Source organism: Cheilinus undulatus, linkage group 4 (genome assembly GCF_018320785.1).
Source record: "Cheilinus undulatus linkage group 4, ASM1832078v1, whole genome shotgun sequence".
Taxonomy (NCBI): Eukaryota; Metazoa; Chordata; class Actinopteri; order Labriformes; family Labridae; genus Cheilinus; species Cheilinus undulatus.
The window spans coordinates 27,616,238-27,633,512 of NC_054868.1; the positions used below are offsets into that span (position 1 = coordinate 27,616,238).

Here is a 17,275-nt window from a genome sequence, read left to right on the forward strand (position 1 = left end):
AGCTGCAAAAACTGACAGAAATAGTGGTGAAAATTAGTTAATAAAGTGACAAAAAAAATGGACAGAAATAGTTGTGAAAGGGTTAAAAAGTGGCAAAAATAGACAAATATTGGTTAAGAGGGTTTAAAAGGCAAAAATGGGTTCAATGTGCCAAAGATGAGTGAGGAGTTAAAAAAATGAATGTGGGTTAGAAAGTGTAAAAATTGGACAGAAATAATGGTGAAAAGAGGTTAAAAGTGGCAAAAATGGGTTAAAAGAGGTAGAAAGAATAAAAAGTGGCAAACTTGATTTAATGTGAGTTGAAAGTGGCATAAATTGATGAAGATAGTGGTTTAAATGGTTTAAACATGGGGTAAACTTTATTAAAAATCCTAGCAAGTAAGAAGACACTACTCATAAGCGCCAAGTTTATGACATTACAAGATGCTTCATGTCACAAACTTAGATCGATAGATAGATTTCTTTTATTGTCCCAGAGGGAAATTTGTCTCCACAGATGTCGTGACAGTTGTTGACATTCCACACCATAAACATATAACACAATAGACAATTGACAATTAACAGAAACAGTCACAAGAAACAGTGATGGCAGGTCAGTGAGCTAGTTTGTTGAGGATGGAGATGGCTGATGGTACAAAGCTCTGATTGAAGTGGGCTCTTCTCCATTTCAGTGTCCGGTACCTGCGGCAAGAGGGCAGGAGCTGGAAAAAGTTATGGAGAGGGTGCTCAGTGTCCGTGACGATTGTGTTGGCCAAACGGACTATTGCTCTGTTGTTGAGTTCTTAGATGTTTGGTGTGGGAGAGTGGATTATTTGTTATTAAACATGTGAGCAGTTTTCGTGTGGCACTGCGAGCGAGACACTGCCCCATCATAAAAAAAAGCTGTTTTTTTAAGCAGTGTTTTGTTAATCAATTGACAGGGCAGGCCTCTCCACAGAAATGGCTGGGCCCCCATGAGCTCTAGTAAATAGTCCCTTCCCCAGATGCCATTTTATAATATCAACACACACATTGAATCTGTAGCAGTAGTGCTAACCTCATGTTAAAATTCCTCTCCTGGGCTTGACTTCATTCAGGTTTGGAGAAGACAGAAAAAAATGCTGGTCTTGGCATGGCAAACACACCAACAATGCTGTCCTAGTCCAATGGGCCCACCTAAAACACTAATATGACAGAAAAATAAGGCTCAAAATATTTTAAGAAGAGGAGGTTCATAATTGAAACAAATGATGATGGCATCCCCCCCATGGTAGCCTCGCTGCAGGCATTAGAAAATAACTATTAAGTAATAGTCTTTTTCTGTGGTTAACTTGTTTGTTTTGATAGGCTACAAAGAAACAGAAGTTTTAAGTTCAGTCTCTGTAATAACAAGTCAAAAACGCTCCACAGGAGCTTTAAATAACACTGGAATCAAGTGCCATGGATAAGATGCTGCTGAAAAAAGAGTAAAAGAAGGGATGATTTTCAGAACAATTCCTGGATCTACATGAAATCTGTTTTCTTTTATTATCAATAGACTTAAAAGGCTCTTTGGGATAGTGTCAGTTTTTGGAGAGTAGGGGGAAATAAGAGGCACAATTTATCCCTGGAAACAGCAGAGTTGATCTTATCTTCTTCTGAGGAAACAGCTTTAATCAAGATATTTACCTGGACATTTCACTCTGAGGCAAACCGTTTCCAAAAAGTGGTTTCAAAAGCAATCCCTGGCGTCTTTCAAAGGTCCACTGAGGAGAAATATTTAACTAGTTTTGCAGAATAGATGTGAGGATTAAGGGAGTTTGGCATTTTAATATGAGAAGTTTCTCTCTATTCCACAGTGCAGACGGTGGTATGATGAATCTAAAATAAATCAAAAACTCTTCCCAGATGGGACTAATGCTTGAAGCGCTTAGGGCACACAATGTGATTATAAACCTACCAGTGAGCATGTGAGTGGTTTAGTGTTATGTATTTGTTTTTCAAGCTTGTGTGTAGTTATACTGTAAGAGTGTGTCGTGCAATATGTCTGGAGCATCTTTAAGGTGTATCAAACTTTCAGGAGCACCAGGATTGGCTATGTGTCCACAAAGCGATAAGAGGTTAGCAGACACATGCAAAAAAAAAACACGCACAGATTTATGAGGGTGAGCTGACCAAAACACAATCAGCACTGCTGCAGCTTACCATCAGTCCGATGTAAATGAAACATGCTTTTGTTGCAAGAAACTCCTCGGATCAGCGGGTACAAGGAGACAACCTCAGGCTGGAGGGGATGGTGGTGGTGGGGGCACTCAGACACACAAAAACCTCACATACACATCGGAGACAGATGTTCTTACACACATATACAAGATGGGATTGTGCGCACATTCCCATTCGCACAGACAGACTCAAAAGATAATAACTCACATAAGAGATAAGGGGTTTGCTATCAAGATAACTTCAAACAGCTAAAATGGGATCCAGAGCTGTATTTGATGGGCAGCACACACACTTTAACACATTTGCAAAACACACATGCACTTGAAATGCAAAGGGCTGTTACTTCTGGACCATTTAGAGCTAATATTATACTAAATGCTTTGTTAAAAAATCATCTTTCATTGGATGTTGTTGCAGTTGTTTTGCTGCTTCACACTCCAGCACCCTCTCCCTGTCAACACATATCTACACATGCGATCTAGCAGCTCCACTGATAAATATGTATGGATATGTGGGTTCAATATTAAGCGCATGTGCATGCATGGGTGCTCTCTGCACGTGAAAATACACACAACTGTCCTCACACACTCCCTGCAGCCATACTGCACATACAATCAGCTAACCAATTTATCAGTTTTCAATGTATTTTTCATCCATGCATGAACTCTACACACTGTGTGGATGCGCAGACACTAACACATCAGTGTTCTGTGAACTTGCTTGCAGAGTTGGAACACGTGGCAAGTGTGAAAAGCTTTTCCGGCCTAATAGGGAATTTATTGGCTGCAATAAAGTGAACAAGTAGGCTTAAGAATCTACAGGAAAATCTAAGAAATGCAATCATTCAAGCTGGTAAAAAGCAGGATATATCCGACCGTTCAATGTTTTACATGGAGCAGGCCTGCCCACAATGGGCTTTCCCAGTTGTGTTTTATTGATGATATCAATGCACATGTGATGGATCAGTGGCACATGTAGCTGACTTCTTGCTGACTGTTACTTCATTTTGGAGCTTCTGCAGATTTTTGCCACTTAATGCCTATTTTTGCCACTTTTTAACTGCTTTTCACCAAATTTCACACATTCTTGCCCCTTTAGACATTTCTTAGCCTCTTTTCGCAACTTGAAACCAATTTTTGATACTTTTTAACCACCTTTTACAATTTTTCACCCATTTTTTCCTATTTTCAGCTCTTTTGCCTCTTCACAATTATTTAATTTATTCTCATTTAAAGTTATTTAAGTTCCATCTACTTTATTATCTGGTTGCCTGACATTTGTGCACATCATAGCCTAGCTTGCTTTCCAAGAGCTTTATTTGAATGTTAACATTAACAAAAAAAAAAAAAGGTAATTCTGTATTTAAGAAAAAGGGGTTTATGGGGCACAGATCGCCTGGTGGTTGGGTTGTTCCCCATGTGCTAAGGTGCCTGTGTTTAGGTCCATCCTGTGGCTCTTCGGCATTCAGATGTCATTCCACACTCTCTTGCCCCTGTTTCTGACTCCAACCACTTTTCTGTCTCTCTAATAAAGGCAAAAAGGCCCAAATTACATTTTGAAAAAGGCTGTTTTTAAAAGTATTAAAAAATTAAATTCATTTTTTGTTGCTTTGGTAAAAGTAGTTATTATTCAGGAAAGTAAAATATAGTTATCACAGATTGCCTTTACAATGGATCATGATTTTGCTGAACTCCATGGGCCTCCCCACTTGGCTGAGCCCCAGAAAGCTCTTTCCTTTATCCCCCCTTATGGGTGGTCTTGCATGAAGAATGGTAAAAAGTGACATTTTTCATCGGACTGAACAATATCTCACTTTAATCAACGTCATCAAGCTAAAGTACTTTGAGTACAAAAACACAGCTTAATATAGCCAATAATTTCAGAAGCAGAAGACACACCCTCTGTCCCAGAAGATAGCAAAGATAGAATCAAATGATGCACAACGGTTTATTCTGACTCTGAAGTATGACTCATGAATGATAATGACTATAATAAAAGAGATTTAAAGGATAGGAAGTTGTGATGTACACTTTGGCCTATTGCTGGCACTGCTAGATTTGTTGTCTCATTATACTGTAATACCAAAACACAGGCAATAACACTAACAATGAATCCTTTCCAATATGGAATGCCAAGTAGAAATAGCAGTTAGTGCCTAAAGTTAATGAAGAAAAACAGGCATCACTGCTTTTAAAACTTTGTCACAGGTTAAACTGTCTGCAGTGTGTTAGATTTATGTCTTTAACAGCAGAATATATGGTTGCTGGAGTCATACAGAAAGAGAGAAATCATAGATATAACAAAGGCTTAGTCTTGGTGACATCACCTGCTTCTGAGAAGGAGTCAAAAAGCCCAATCCTTGTGGTGGCAATGTTGGAAAAACTATCCAAACCTAACTTACATCAGTCTTGGAAGAGGTAAAGAGCTGGAGCTGAGACAGGCCTTAAGCCTCCTGGTTTAAAGAGTGATCCAGTTATAAAATTTGGTAATATACTTAGTTTGTATTATTTTTCTGCATTGTACTGTGTCTTTGAGTTTTATAAAAAGCACTTTATAAATAAAATTTATTATTATTATTATTATTATTATTATTATTATTATTATTTGAACCATGGCAGTTAACATGTATATTTAGGGTGTAAAACATGATGTTTAATATGGGACCTTGTGAGGATTCCTCCGTTTTTGGAGCCAGCTTCAAGTGGACACTTGAGGAACTGCAGCTTTTCTGTATTTCAGCATTGGCTTCATTTTAAAATACTGGATGTTTGGAGGAAATATTACATTTTTTATGCTTGAATACTTGTTTACTGTCAGAGAGAAACCTTGCTTTGCTAGCATGAGAAAAAAGTCATAAAAAGGGCACCTTCAAAACAAAATTCAAGTGTCTTCATTTTAGGAATACATGCACCAGCATTTACTAGGATTTCTTCTAACTTTTACACATCAAATTTTAGACTACTCAGACCTAACATGAGAAAAATAAAAACGTGGAATTTCTTGGTACACAGGAAAAGGGCAGACTTGTCTGATTTATTGTGGTGATCATTATTTTAAAATATTTTCAGGTGTCCTAACCTGATACCAAATAGCTTAATTATTTAAGAGTAGAATTACCCGTTTTGCCAGGGAAGACCTGTTAGACCTTTTAGTGGGCAACTTGGTAGGCCTGAGAACTGTAACATAGACACACTTAGTCCTCAGCACGCTAGTTGGGCACTGTAAAACAGAACAAGTCGAAACTGCTCAAAATTCTCTTTGAAAGCGATTATGTCAGCATTTTTAAGTGGTGGAAATGAAATATTCCCTTATTTCTACCACATACTTTGGTCTTGAACATTAACACCACCCAAGGTGGTCCAACTGCAAGTGACAATAAGACAAACATGAACACTTAATCAGTGAGTCCCCTGACATCATCATAACATACTTGTCTAACTGAGTTGGTAACTTCACCCATGGTGCATGGCACCCAAAGGCATTCTGGAAGCAATGAAAACAAAAACAAAAACAAAAAAAAACACTTAGAATAATTGAGTACTGTTTACTTAAAAACTAAAAATGTGTTCAATCAACTCAGAAAAATAGAGTTGAAGTAGTTGTTTCAGATTTTTAAGTTAACAACTTTTATTGTTTTGACGACCTTCAACTGTTCGGTCTTACAGTGCATAACTGATTCCAAGTCTTGACCACAAAAACTGCATGTATCAGAGGGTCTTGGTAATACAGTTATTTAATACTAGGGATACTATCTAATACTACATGAAGCATGTAGAAGGAACAGCGTGGTATGACAGTTTATTAAAGTAGTAAATGGAAATAAAGTGGTATGTAGGCTGCTGAGAGTTGAACTCATATATAACTTCCACCTGAAGTGAAAAGCGGCCACATATCAAAGTACGATATTAATCTGCAAAGAGGAACGAAGGCTGGCGGCACTAGCTTGTAATGTTAGCATTGCTGTATATCAGGCTAACGTCACACCTGCTGACACAATGACCCTGTGAGGAATTTGACTGTTTTCTAAGGATTTTCTCCTCTTTAGACTAGTCAGTTTAATGAAATTTAAATGGGTGTTTAGCCGAATATGGAACATCCTTATCTAATATGATACAGTGTTATTGTTAAATGCAAGAAACATGCGTTTGCTGTTCTCCACAATGTTTATTAATAGACGCAAGAAGCATTCTCCTTTGCTGGACCTGCAAATGTTTTATGTTAGTTTTTGTCCTTATAATGTACTTTTTAAAAATGTTGATTCTAGAAAGAAAGATTGACAGCAACATTGTAACCTAAATAAGTCATTGCTTTATTCAGCTGAGAGATAAACAAGCAACAATTTCCCAAAGTTTAGAGCACTGATGCTAAAAATGAGATTGCAGCCTCTGAAATGTGAATGTTTGCAGATATTCTTATCTCCTCTTAGAGGAAAATTAATATTTTCAGATAAACTTGGACTTCAGAAAAATTTGATGACTACGGGACACATCAGCCCGGACAACTGATTTATTAACCATGAAAATAATCAACAGACTTTCCAGGAATTATAGTAACCCCTTCCAATAAAGTTCTTAATGCCATAATATGAGGCTTTTAATTCTTCCTAAGAAATAAACAGGTTGCTGTTTCTTCACCTTGAAAGTTCAGTTTGTGACTTTTGAGTGCTGAGCAAAGCAGCGGCTCATTAAAGCCATGACATTTCAATAATTGCCACTAATCTCAGCATCATAGAGAACCATAGTGCCACCCACTTGCACCACTTATACAGACACGCACACGGTCATATGCCCTAATCACTGATGCTTAAAGATTAATGTCCCACGTATGCAGTTGACCCCCTGTCCTCCCTCTAGCACTTGACCCCACCCCCATGCACAGAAACACACAAAAAACATTCCTCACGCTTTAAAGGTTGATGATTTTGTGGTGCAGTCACGTACGTGCTTTTTTCTTTAAAGGGATACTTCAACATTTTGGCAAATTCGCCCATTGCCATAATTCCTATAGTCTTAGTAATAGGTTCGTTTCCTTTAGTTGTTGGTGCAAGCTATTTCTAGATCTGGGGCGTCTGATATACCAGCTGCACAGCTAACGCTATGAAAGCAGACGGAATTTTTTGCTTTCCCTCATCAAACTCATCAAATACACAATCCAACAACTCCAAAATGCTCTAATGGACAAGTTGTGACCTGCACACTCACCACGCTATGAAATAATAATGTATAATTATGTTACACTACCACACATGAAGCAAATACTTTGAACTATTCTTGAGTAAACCAGAGTAAACCGGAGTGACACAGTGCAGCAGCCATGTCTGGAGTGTAGTTCCGGCTTTGCATTTAACTTTAAAACATCTCTGTCTCGTAATTTTACATGATTATTTCATAGCGTGGTGAATGTACCGTGTGTGCCATTTCCTCAGTCATTTGTTTTTTATACAGGGAAGATGTGAGGCTGCAGAGGGCTGCAAACCATTACTGGCTTGACTTGTATTAAAGATGACACCTTCCCTGGTTGCACCTGGACTATTAAAGGCATAATTTCATAGAAGGGGAAGTTAATGCAGCTAACAAAGATAGCACAGTCAGGCAGAGTTAGGGGGAGAGCATGTTGGTTTTTCACATTAAGATATATCCTCTGTTTCTCTAATCAGAAATCTGGATTAAACAAGGATAACACGATTTTTACGCTCCAACTTGCTCCACTTCACGTATTATTTATTCTCTATTCAGTAGTTGAAAGGAGCCGATTGTGTCTTTTTGACTTCTGTTGTAAACATGTTGATTTAGCCTCGACAAAAGCAATTTTCCTCTGGCTTAGCAGTACAAAAAAAAAAAAAAAAGGATAATTCTGAGCTTCTGGAGCTGCAAAATGATCAATTTAGTGGGGGCCAGAACTGAAACATGTTTTTATCTACACGTAACGGTGAAAAAAATCTCCATTGCTTGAATTGATTTTCACAGACACAATACGGCTGAGCTCAGCTGAGCAGAATTATATGATAACGTCTCTGAATGTTAAGCAGCATTACAAAAAGAAACAGTGAGGGGAACATGCTGTGATATGCACTTTAATCATGCTCAGGAGACTGACTTCAACACAAGGCAGGAGTGTGTTTGTGTGTGAGAGAGAGAGTGAAAATGACAGGGGTAAAAAAGAGAACACAAGAGCGGGCAGCCTAAAGACGCTTTTATTGAACACTAAAAAGGGAATATGGAGTGATGAACATCCAGCCTGCTCTTTTCACATCCAGGAAATTGCATTTTGGAATATTGAGTTGGCTGGTTTTGAGAAAGTATACAACCCCTCCTACATGAGCAGACTTTTTTTCCATGATAGCATGTATTAGCAATACAGAAAAGATCATATTTACTGAGTCACTCATGCACCGTACACACAAACAGGATCTCATTTGGACTGTGTGCGTGTGTTGGATGAGCACTACCTGCTATTGAAAGAGCGGAAATGAGAATTGGTGCAAACAGAGAGAGGGAGGAATAGAGAAAAGAGGAGTGGAAAAACAGTGAGTGAACAGGAAGTGGCAGAGAAAGAGGAGGAATATGTGATAAAGGAAAGGCAGAGAGTGATAGCAAGCGTGAGGGCGACGTCCTCCATTTCTGAAGCTGTTCTTGCTGATGCAGCGGCGTTAGAAAACACATCAGGATTATTCTGAAGGAATAAATTGTGATCAGTTTGGAGCAGATGGAGTCAACACGTTTATACTAAAAGGCTGAGCCCATAGCCCATTAACTGTGGTTGCTTACTCCATTAGAATGAGTGACGAATGACAAGCAAAGCAGCTATGCCATAAGTGAAGCACAGCAAGGCTGCCATGTGAGGAATTCTTCAGAAGTGGGCATAAACCTTGAGAATGTGAAATCAGAAGCTTTGAGGGGTAATTTGAACAAAGAAAAACATTTCATTAAGGTTATGCAATAGACTGTATCGCGATATATATTGATATCAGCACTCCTGTATCGGGATACGTATCGTATCGCCACATTCTTGCCAATACACACCGCTATGCACCAGGTTTTGTTTGAAAGTGAACTGAGACCTTGTTTTCAGGCAGACCAGAATTCCCATGTTTGGTTCACACCAGAGTTTGAATAACCTTTCACACCACTTCAAATGAACTGGACCATCTGGGGAAATGAACCAGGGTTCGTTTAAAAACCAAACAGCTCTGGGGAGAAAGTGACCTTAGTTATAAGATTGAGCTAGTTGTTTATGAGCTGTGAATTTCACTGCTGCCCTACAAAGGTGATGACAAATGAATTAGTGAAGAGCAGGAATCAAACAGACAAAGGTTATGAATTAGCCTGATGGTGGAGATACAGGGGAAAAAGTAATGAATGTGCAGTAATGTCCTTCCTGAAGAGACAGATACATCGTGTAGGAACTTCAGACATGAATCACTTTAAATTGAATGACTATGGGAGCCGTCACTTTTGAAATAATGCATCCTCTCCTACAGTCACAGTGGCATGAACTCAGAGGCTTTTAGAGTGTTGCAGGGAGACTGGTCGCCAGGAGTTGCAAGTTTCAATGCCTCTCCTCTGAACTTGGCCTAGGACGCAGCCTCCAAGAGTAAGAAAGGCCACTGACTTTCTGATGAGCAGTTTCTGCGTTATTTTGTTGCCACTTTCGTCCGACTGCTTTGAACTTTGAGTTTGCACTCCTCTTAGCTAACAATACATTTGAGCTCTCAGCCTAACAGTGATAGTTGTGAGATGCACACACATAATCTGTGAGTTGGTTGCCTAGCTGTGCTGGTCACTTGTTATCTGTAGATGTGAAGTTTTTCTCTGCTCCACTAGGTTCATTTAATCAACAGCATACCACCATTTAAATGCAGGGTTATAACCTATCTGAGCTGTTAAAAAGTGACGCCACAAGCCGTGTCTGCATCACTTTTAATCTCAGAACGCTCTGTGTAGTGAAGAGGCTGTTTGCAATTACAACTACATTTAAATCTTCATTGTCTTCAGGTCGCAAGCACAGCAATTGCACCTGTCACGCCAGATAAGCTGCTTCTCAAAAGTGCATGAGATTTATTTTAAACCCATCAAGACAACACCCTGTACACTGTGTTTGGGTAAAGGAAGAACCTTTCATAAAGCAGTCTTGGATTCACTACAGGCCAGTCAGAGCAACAAAACACACAATGTTGTAGCCGTGCCCCGTCGGAAGAGTAAACTACAGAATGCAAGCTCAACAGGTTGCTGGTAACACTGTTCACTATCAGTGGAGCCAGTTGGTAAATAAAACTGTCATTAAAGTCTGTTGGGATAACAAAAAAACTGCTTTCCTTCCACCAAGAAAAGCTTTGGTTCTTAATAAAAAAGATGTCCAGTTCTGACAAAACTGCAGCTGTAACTGCATCCATGCTAGTCTCTTCTCCCACAGCCATTGTTTCATTTAAACCATATTTGTAGTGATTGGCATGTTATCCTCAACTAACGCTGACTGGTCTGGGAACAAGCACTTTAACTCAAAGCTTTGCAAGAAAGATCTGCCTGATGGCAGGCATGAAATCTGGCCAATCCATTGTCTATGCAAGGTAAGCACTTACAATCTTAGTGTTTTGATTATACTGCTATAATGGATACAGTGGAATATAAGACAAAGGCAACTTTTTAGATGAAAAAAAGCCATCAAAACTGCCATTTACACTAGATTTTAAGGAAGTTTTGTTTAAATTAGTGATCTGATGCAGGCAAGAGAAAATTATGGTTGACAGCTTTGTTGGCAACAGGACTTCTTACAGCATTTTCATGCAGATTTTTGTGTGTGAGAATGTGTGTAGAAATGGCATAACCAGGGCTGGATATACAAGCACACAGTCACATAATAAAAAGTATTTTTTGTTGACACAATTTCTACAATGACAAGGATATAAGCTACAAAGAGAGCTGTCGGTTGCATACTGTACTGTACACGCTTGACTAGCAATTACCTTGATACACACAGCAACAAAGGCGGATAGCAAAATAAATACAATCAGTGCTACATGCATCCACATACCCACGCTCCTGCCACACACACATACTCAGGCAAACACACACTGGTCATGGAGAAGTGGCTGTCACTGTGATTGGTTCCCACTGCCGAGGGCGAACCCACAATAGCCAATTATCTGTCATTATACACCACAGCAGCTCCAGCGGTCGGGGTGCTTCTGCGTGTGTGTGTGTGTGTGTGTGTGTGTGTACATATACGTGTGTGTTTCATAGTGGGGGAGATTGGCAAATTGCTAGTTATAGATTTCAGCATACTGAAAGAGGAGAGGAGAAATATGGAAGAAAAGGAGCGGGGGGGGGGTTTGAGGAGGCCAAGCAGAAAGGAGTATGCAGAGTGAATCTAAACAGAGACAAAGTGGAGATTGATGATGATGTTTGACAGTTAGAAATGATGGCATCACAGGGAGCCTCGGACCTCCGCTGAGCTGCCCAACTGATGACAGATGTCTGGTGACCAAGATGTGCCCAACGCAGCAGATCTGGAGCGTAGATGGCCACAGATTGAAGCACTCTGTCGGAGTATAACTGGCCCTCCATCATGTTCAAGCAGTGTGTGGCCTGATTTTGAAACATTATTTGACAACGTTTGGCATGACAGCACCATTCTGCATTTCACCTCCAAGTTTAGGGCCTGTATCCTGCAACACTGGCTTAAGTTAACAGAAACTTATTGCTTTTAACGACCGGACAATTTGTTCACATTAACAAGATGGGTGGTGGAGTGGCGAGCTGTTTCCGCTTATTTTCTCATTACAGGGCTTGCACTCACCACATTCAGCTTCATGTTGAGGCTTAGGTACATTTAAAAGTCTAATTGCTCATGGATGGTAATCTGAACAATTTGATGGCAGAAGTCCCTTTGACTTCTAGAGGTGGAGAACATTTTTAACTTAAACTGCAGAATTTAATATTTTTTGCAGGGTTTGAGAGTGGAATAATGGAGAGGGAGCAGAGATTTCTGTTTGTTCATCAGAGAACTACTTAATTTAAACTTCACCTCAGTCACTGCCAACAAAGTAAGATTGTCTAATCTTATTAGCTTGGAAACTTCATCGGAGATCACATCCACCAAAAATGATTTTGTTTTGACCCTGATGCAAAGAACATGAGTTTGACTTTAATGGAAATTTAAAAATTGGAAATAAATAATTCAAGAAACAGAAGTTTAGTAACTTAGGGTTCTCCAGGTTTCATTTACATTTTGTCTTCCCAATGAAATACTACGAGCAAATGCTTATGAAGCTTTAAAAGTGTTAGCAGTCAAGATATTGTTGAACATTTAATTTGTGTTTATAACTTTCTTGAGCTCATAAATGGTATTACCTACACCTCCATTGTCAGGGATACAAGATAAGCCAAATTAATCCCCAATGATTAAAAACTAAATCCTAGATAAGAGTCTTTTCGGAAACATCTATTCTTTTCCAAAGTGTTTTTAAAAGTTGTTGGAATCATGTAGCTCAGAGGAGGCTTTTATTATTTTTTTAAAGAGCTGTAGTGATTGGATTTTGTGGTAATAGGTGGACATTGTAGGTCATGCACAGTCTACATCCTTTGGTTCTGCCAAAAAATAAAAATAAATAAAACAGCCTCATTTTGTATTTTTTCAGGTCAGGTCAGGTAAAGAAGCATATGCTTGTTGCAGCACTTTGCATCAACCTTGGTCCCATACTGCTCTGGCCTCCTGATGGCCATCTTCCAGGCCTGCACCCAGCCCATACCCTATCTCTCAAGGGACCCTCCCAGCTGCCCCCTCCACAATGCATGCAGCCAGCCCTGGTGTCTAGACCAGCCAAGAGGGTCCTGGGCACCCAGTACGCAGTAAACTAGATCAGGCCCTTGTCTGCAATTTCACAGATCTACCAATCAAAGCCAGAAAACTTTACTTAAATGTCTTAATTTTATCATTCATTTTAGCCAATGTACCGAACCAGTGTCACAGTTTAACTAGTGCTGAATAAACTGGTAATACTGACAGTCTACTAAGCTACACACTATTAAAAAAGGACATTGCAGGTAACTGTGCAGATGTCTTCCTACAAATAACAGTGGTTCTTTTAATTGTACTTAATGACTCTGCATTTTCCTATTATTATCAATTATTAATTAATTAACTGCTATTAAAAACAGACATTCCAAGACTCCTGAAACTTGCTTGCAATGTTGACCTCACATTTTTATTATATTTCAAAAAATATTTATTTTGACTTGTCAGGTGTGACTTTCACCGAGTATAATTAAAGTACTTTCCCAAGAAGTTATGCAAATTTATTTGCGATATTCAAGTGTTTGTTGTGCAAATTGTTCAGCTTTAAGAGACGGATTGGGAGTTCTAGCTGGTGAAGAGCACGGACATAAAATAAAACTGAATCTGTGAATCTTTCCAATGATGCTTTGGTGTCTTGTTGTCCTTGAGGAAAAGGTGATTCAAAGTGAAGTTCTCCAAAATGTAAGAGTCATTAAAGCAGGTTCTTGGGGTGTTTTATCAACATACTGTATATCAAATGAGTTCTTAGCAAGGAAATGTCAAGGTTTTCCTCTTTTTCTTGTGTAACTGTAAATTAGGTTTTTGATATAAGACCAACATTTGAAGTTCAGGGTTTTGAAACTCATTGTACCTCATTTTTGTGTGGGTCATTCATTGGCTAATTGAAATTCCTGAACATAATTGAATACTTTGGGACCTAGACATGAAATCACCGTCACTTTCAGTTTTTGCCATACAAGTTCAATACTGATTAATAAAGCTGCTTTGCTTTCAGATTGAACTATCTTTTATTTAAGCTTGTGTACTGTTCAGTCATGACGCATGATCAGAGGTCATCGAACTTAGAATAAATCCATTGTGTTGTACGCTCTCAGTAGACATCCACTGTGTGTGTTAGTGTGTGTTTAAGTATAACAGTGATCTGTCTCTGCCTGTTTTACAGCTATGCTCCCATAATCCCCATCCTAATCCACTGCCTGTACGTATATCCGTGTGTGTGTGTTGTTTGCGCTGCAGTAGTTGTCTTTCATGTCTGTGTGTATATGTGAGGCCCAGTATTTAAGCTTTTGGCTTTCACACGGCCTCTTTTTCCCACACCATCTCTACTATATGTAATACCATAGATAGCCCTCCAGTCATCCATTCCTCTCCATCCAAGCACTCAAAACAATGGCCTGGACAGAATCACTCTGCACTCGGCTGTCAATATCTCCATTAGCCTTTCAGTCAACAGAGTAAACACAGTGAAAATTGAATGTTAGGGGTAATAATAGATTTAAATACCCTGATGAAATGGGTGCAGTGATGATAGGAGAGACAGAGAGCAGTTCTGATATACAGGTGATTACATTGGACATGTAGCAAATGAAACCAACAATACATTTCTGACTACATGGATTTCCTTTCTCATAATCTTATTACAATATAAGGATGTTTTTCATTCATCACTGCACAGAAACAATATGTAACTTTTAGAACCTAAAATACTACAACCTCAATTCCAAAAAAGCTGGATCACAGTGTAAAATGTAAACAAAATGCAATGGTTTGCAAATCTCATAAACCTGTATTTCATTCACAGTAGAACATAAACATATCAGATGTTGGAACTGAGCCATTTCTTAAAAAATATTTACTAATTTTGCATTTGATGACAGCCACATATTACCATGGTGTATGTGGCATTCTCTCTTTTAACAACAGTTTGTAAACGTCTGGGAAGTGAGGAGACCAGTTGCTGGAGTTTTGGGAGAGGAGCATTGCCCCGTTCTTGTCTGATGTAGCATTCTAGCTGCTCAACAGTCCTGGGTCCTATTTGAGAAAGGTCTGGACTGCAGGCACCTGGACCCTTCTACTGCAAAGTCATGCTGTTGTGATGGATGCGGTATGTGGTTTAGCATTGTCTTGCTGAAATATGCAAGGCCTTCCCAGAAAGGAAGGATGGGAGCACATGGCTTCTTTGCATAACACAGCTTTAACGCTGTGCTGACAGAAAATAATTTCTGGAAGTGTTCCTAAGTCCATGCAATGATTCCCAGTACTTAATCAGGCTTTTTTTTTAAAGCGGTGCTGCCAAAGAGCCCCAAGATCACAAGCATCCAATACTGACCTTAGGCCTTATCCCTCTGAACTTTCTCTGAATCTTTTGATTGATATCTTGTACTGTTTTCACAATGATATGTCGAGGAACATTTTTCTGAAATTGTTCCACAATTTTTGATGCAAATTGATGAACATCTGCCCATCTTTACCATTGAGGGGCTGTGCTTCTCTAACATGTTCCTTAAACACCCAGTCATGTTAGTTGATGCCACCTAACATAATTAGTTGCAAAATGCTTCTTTAGTACCACTTACTTTTTGAGCCTTTTGTTGCCCTGTCCCTACTTTTTGAGATTTATTGCTGCCATCAAATTCAAAATGAGCTAATGTTTTTCATGAAATAGTAAAACGCCACTTTGAACAACAGGATATGATGGATATGTATTATTGTAAATAAAACATGGGTTTCTGAGATTTGCAAATCTGGCATTCTGTTTTTATTTACAACTTACACAGTCCCAACTTTTTTGGAATTGGGGTTATATTTCTGATTGTAAAATATCTCACAACAGGAAGGAAAGCTCTTATTCTATATTGAAATCTAAATTTGGCAACAGGCTAGATTATTCACACACCAGCCTCAAGCTCAAAAGAAGCCAGGTGGCCTATCCCTGCACTGTTTACTACAATGGTTGAAGCTGAGAGTCAGAAGAGGAACACAAAGGGGGGAAAAGAAGAGGAAAAGAGACTGAAATAGCAAGCAGGAAGCTGGAAGAAAGCTTCAGTTTGATCAGCAGAGTGTAATATAATTCAGGACAGACTGCAAAGTAGCATTAGGTTGTATTGATATCAGTGTAATCATCTCATGTTTAGCAGCTCTTCTGGGTGCAGAAAGTCATCTGACCCCAGTCATGCCTCAGGTTTGTAGACAAATTAATAAATAAATCCATACGGCACTGAAAATGTGTCTTTTTCCTTGTCAAAATTCAAGATAGTTTAGAAGCTATCTCAATTAGGATGTAATGAAGTACTCTCTACAATATGGCCATTCAGCCTTGGACTATAGTCATCGTGGTGACAGCTGAGTTTACATACTCCAAATGCAAACAGTTTGTAAACAACAGACTGAAGACAATAATATCACTGTCACACCTGTCAGTGGTCATAGTTCTATGACTTCTCATAGCATTTTTGGCAGCTTGACCTCCCCTGTTTGTTAACAAATGCATGTTGTCCAAGAGAGGGAGGTATCAGCTCTTTGTGTACTGTAGGACAGTACTGTTACCTAACTGCTCTAAGAGACCATATTGTGTTTGCTATGACAAAAAGTGTGTATGCCGTTTTAACTTTTTTTCCAGAAACTATTTTCGTCTACAAAGACCAAACTATTTTCAACAGCAAAACATCAAAATATATGTGTCTTTGCCAATTGTTTATCTATTTTTAAAATCACTTATTGATTCTTTTTTTTCTATACACTGTTTTCCACATTAAAAAAATGACATTTTTCTCTTATTTTCCTAAAAATTAATGCAAAAAACAGAGAATTTTTCAAGTCATCAGCTGTTAGAGCATAATTCAAATGTTTTTGAACAAACATTATAATGATAACCATTATTTTTTTTTAAATAAAAACCTCAAAATGCACTGTTCCACATTATTAAGCACGACAGAGGTTTAAAACATTTTTTGGTTGTAAATAACTGAAAATGGTAATTCATTGAATTTGCAGCATTAGGAGGTCATATTTACTGAAATCTAAAGCTATTTCAATCAAAAACATCTTAACAGGCCAAGTTACATGTTAACATAGGAGCCCTTCTTTGATATCACCTTCACTATTCTTGCATCCATTGAACTTGTGTATTTTTGAGTTTCTGCTTGAATTTCTTTGCAGGATGTCAGAATATCCTCCCAGAGCTGCTGTTTTGATGTGAACTGCCTCCCACCCTCATAGATCTTTTGCTTGAGGATGCTCCAGAGGTTCTCAACAGTGTTGAGGTCAGGGGAGGATGGGGCCACACCATGAGTTTCTCTCC

The 17,275-nt window shown here is 38.8% G+C and overlaps 1 protein-coding gene across 18 annotated transcripts in view; it reads right to left on the reverse strand.

Moving 5' to 3' along the window:
• The window catches only part of ptprdb (protein tyrosine phosphatase receptor type Db), a 249,671-nt gene that overhangs the window by 147,979 nt on the left and 84,417 nt on the right, over nt 1-17,275 (reverse strand). The window lies entirely within an intron of this gene.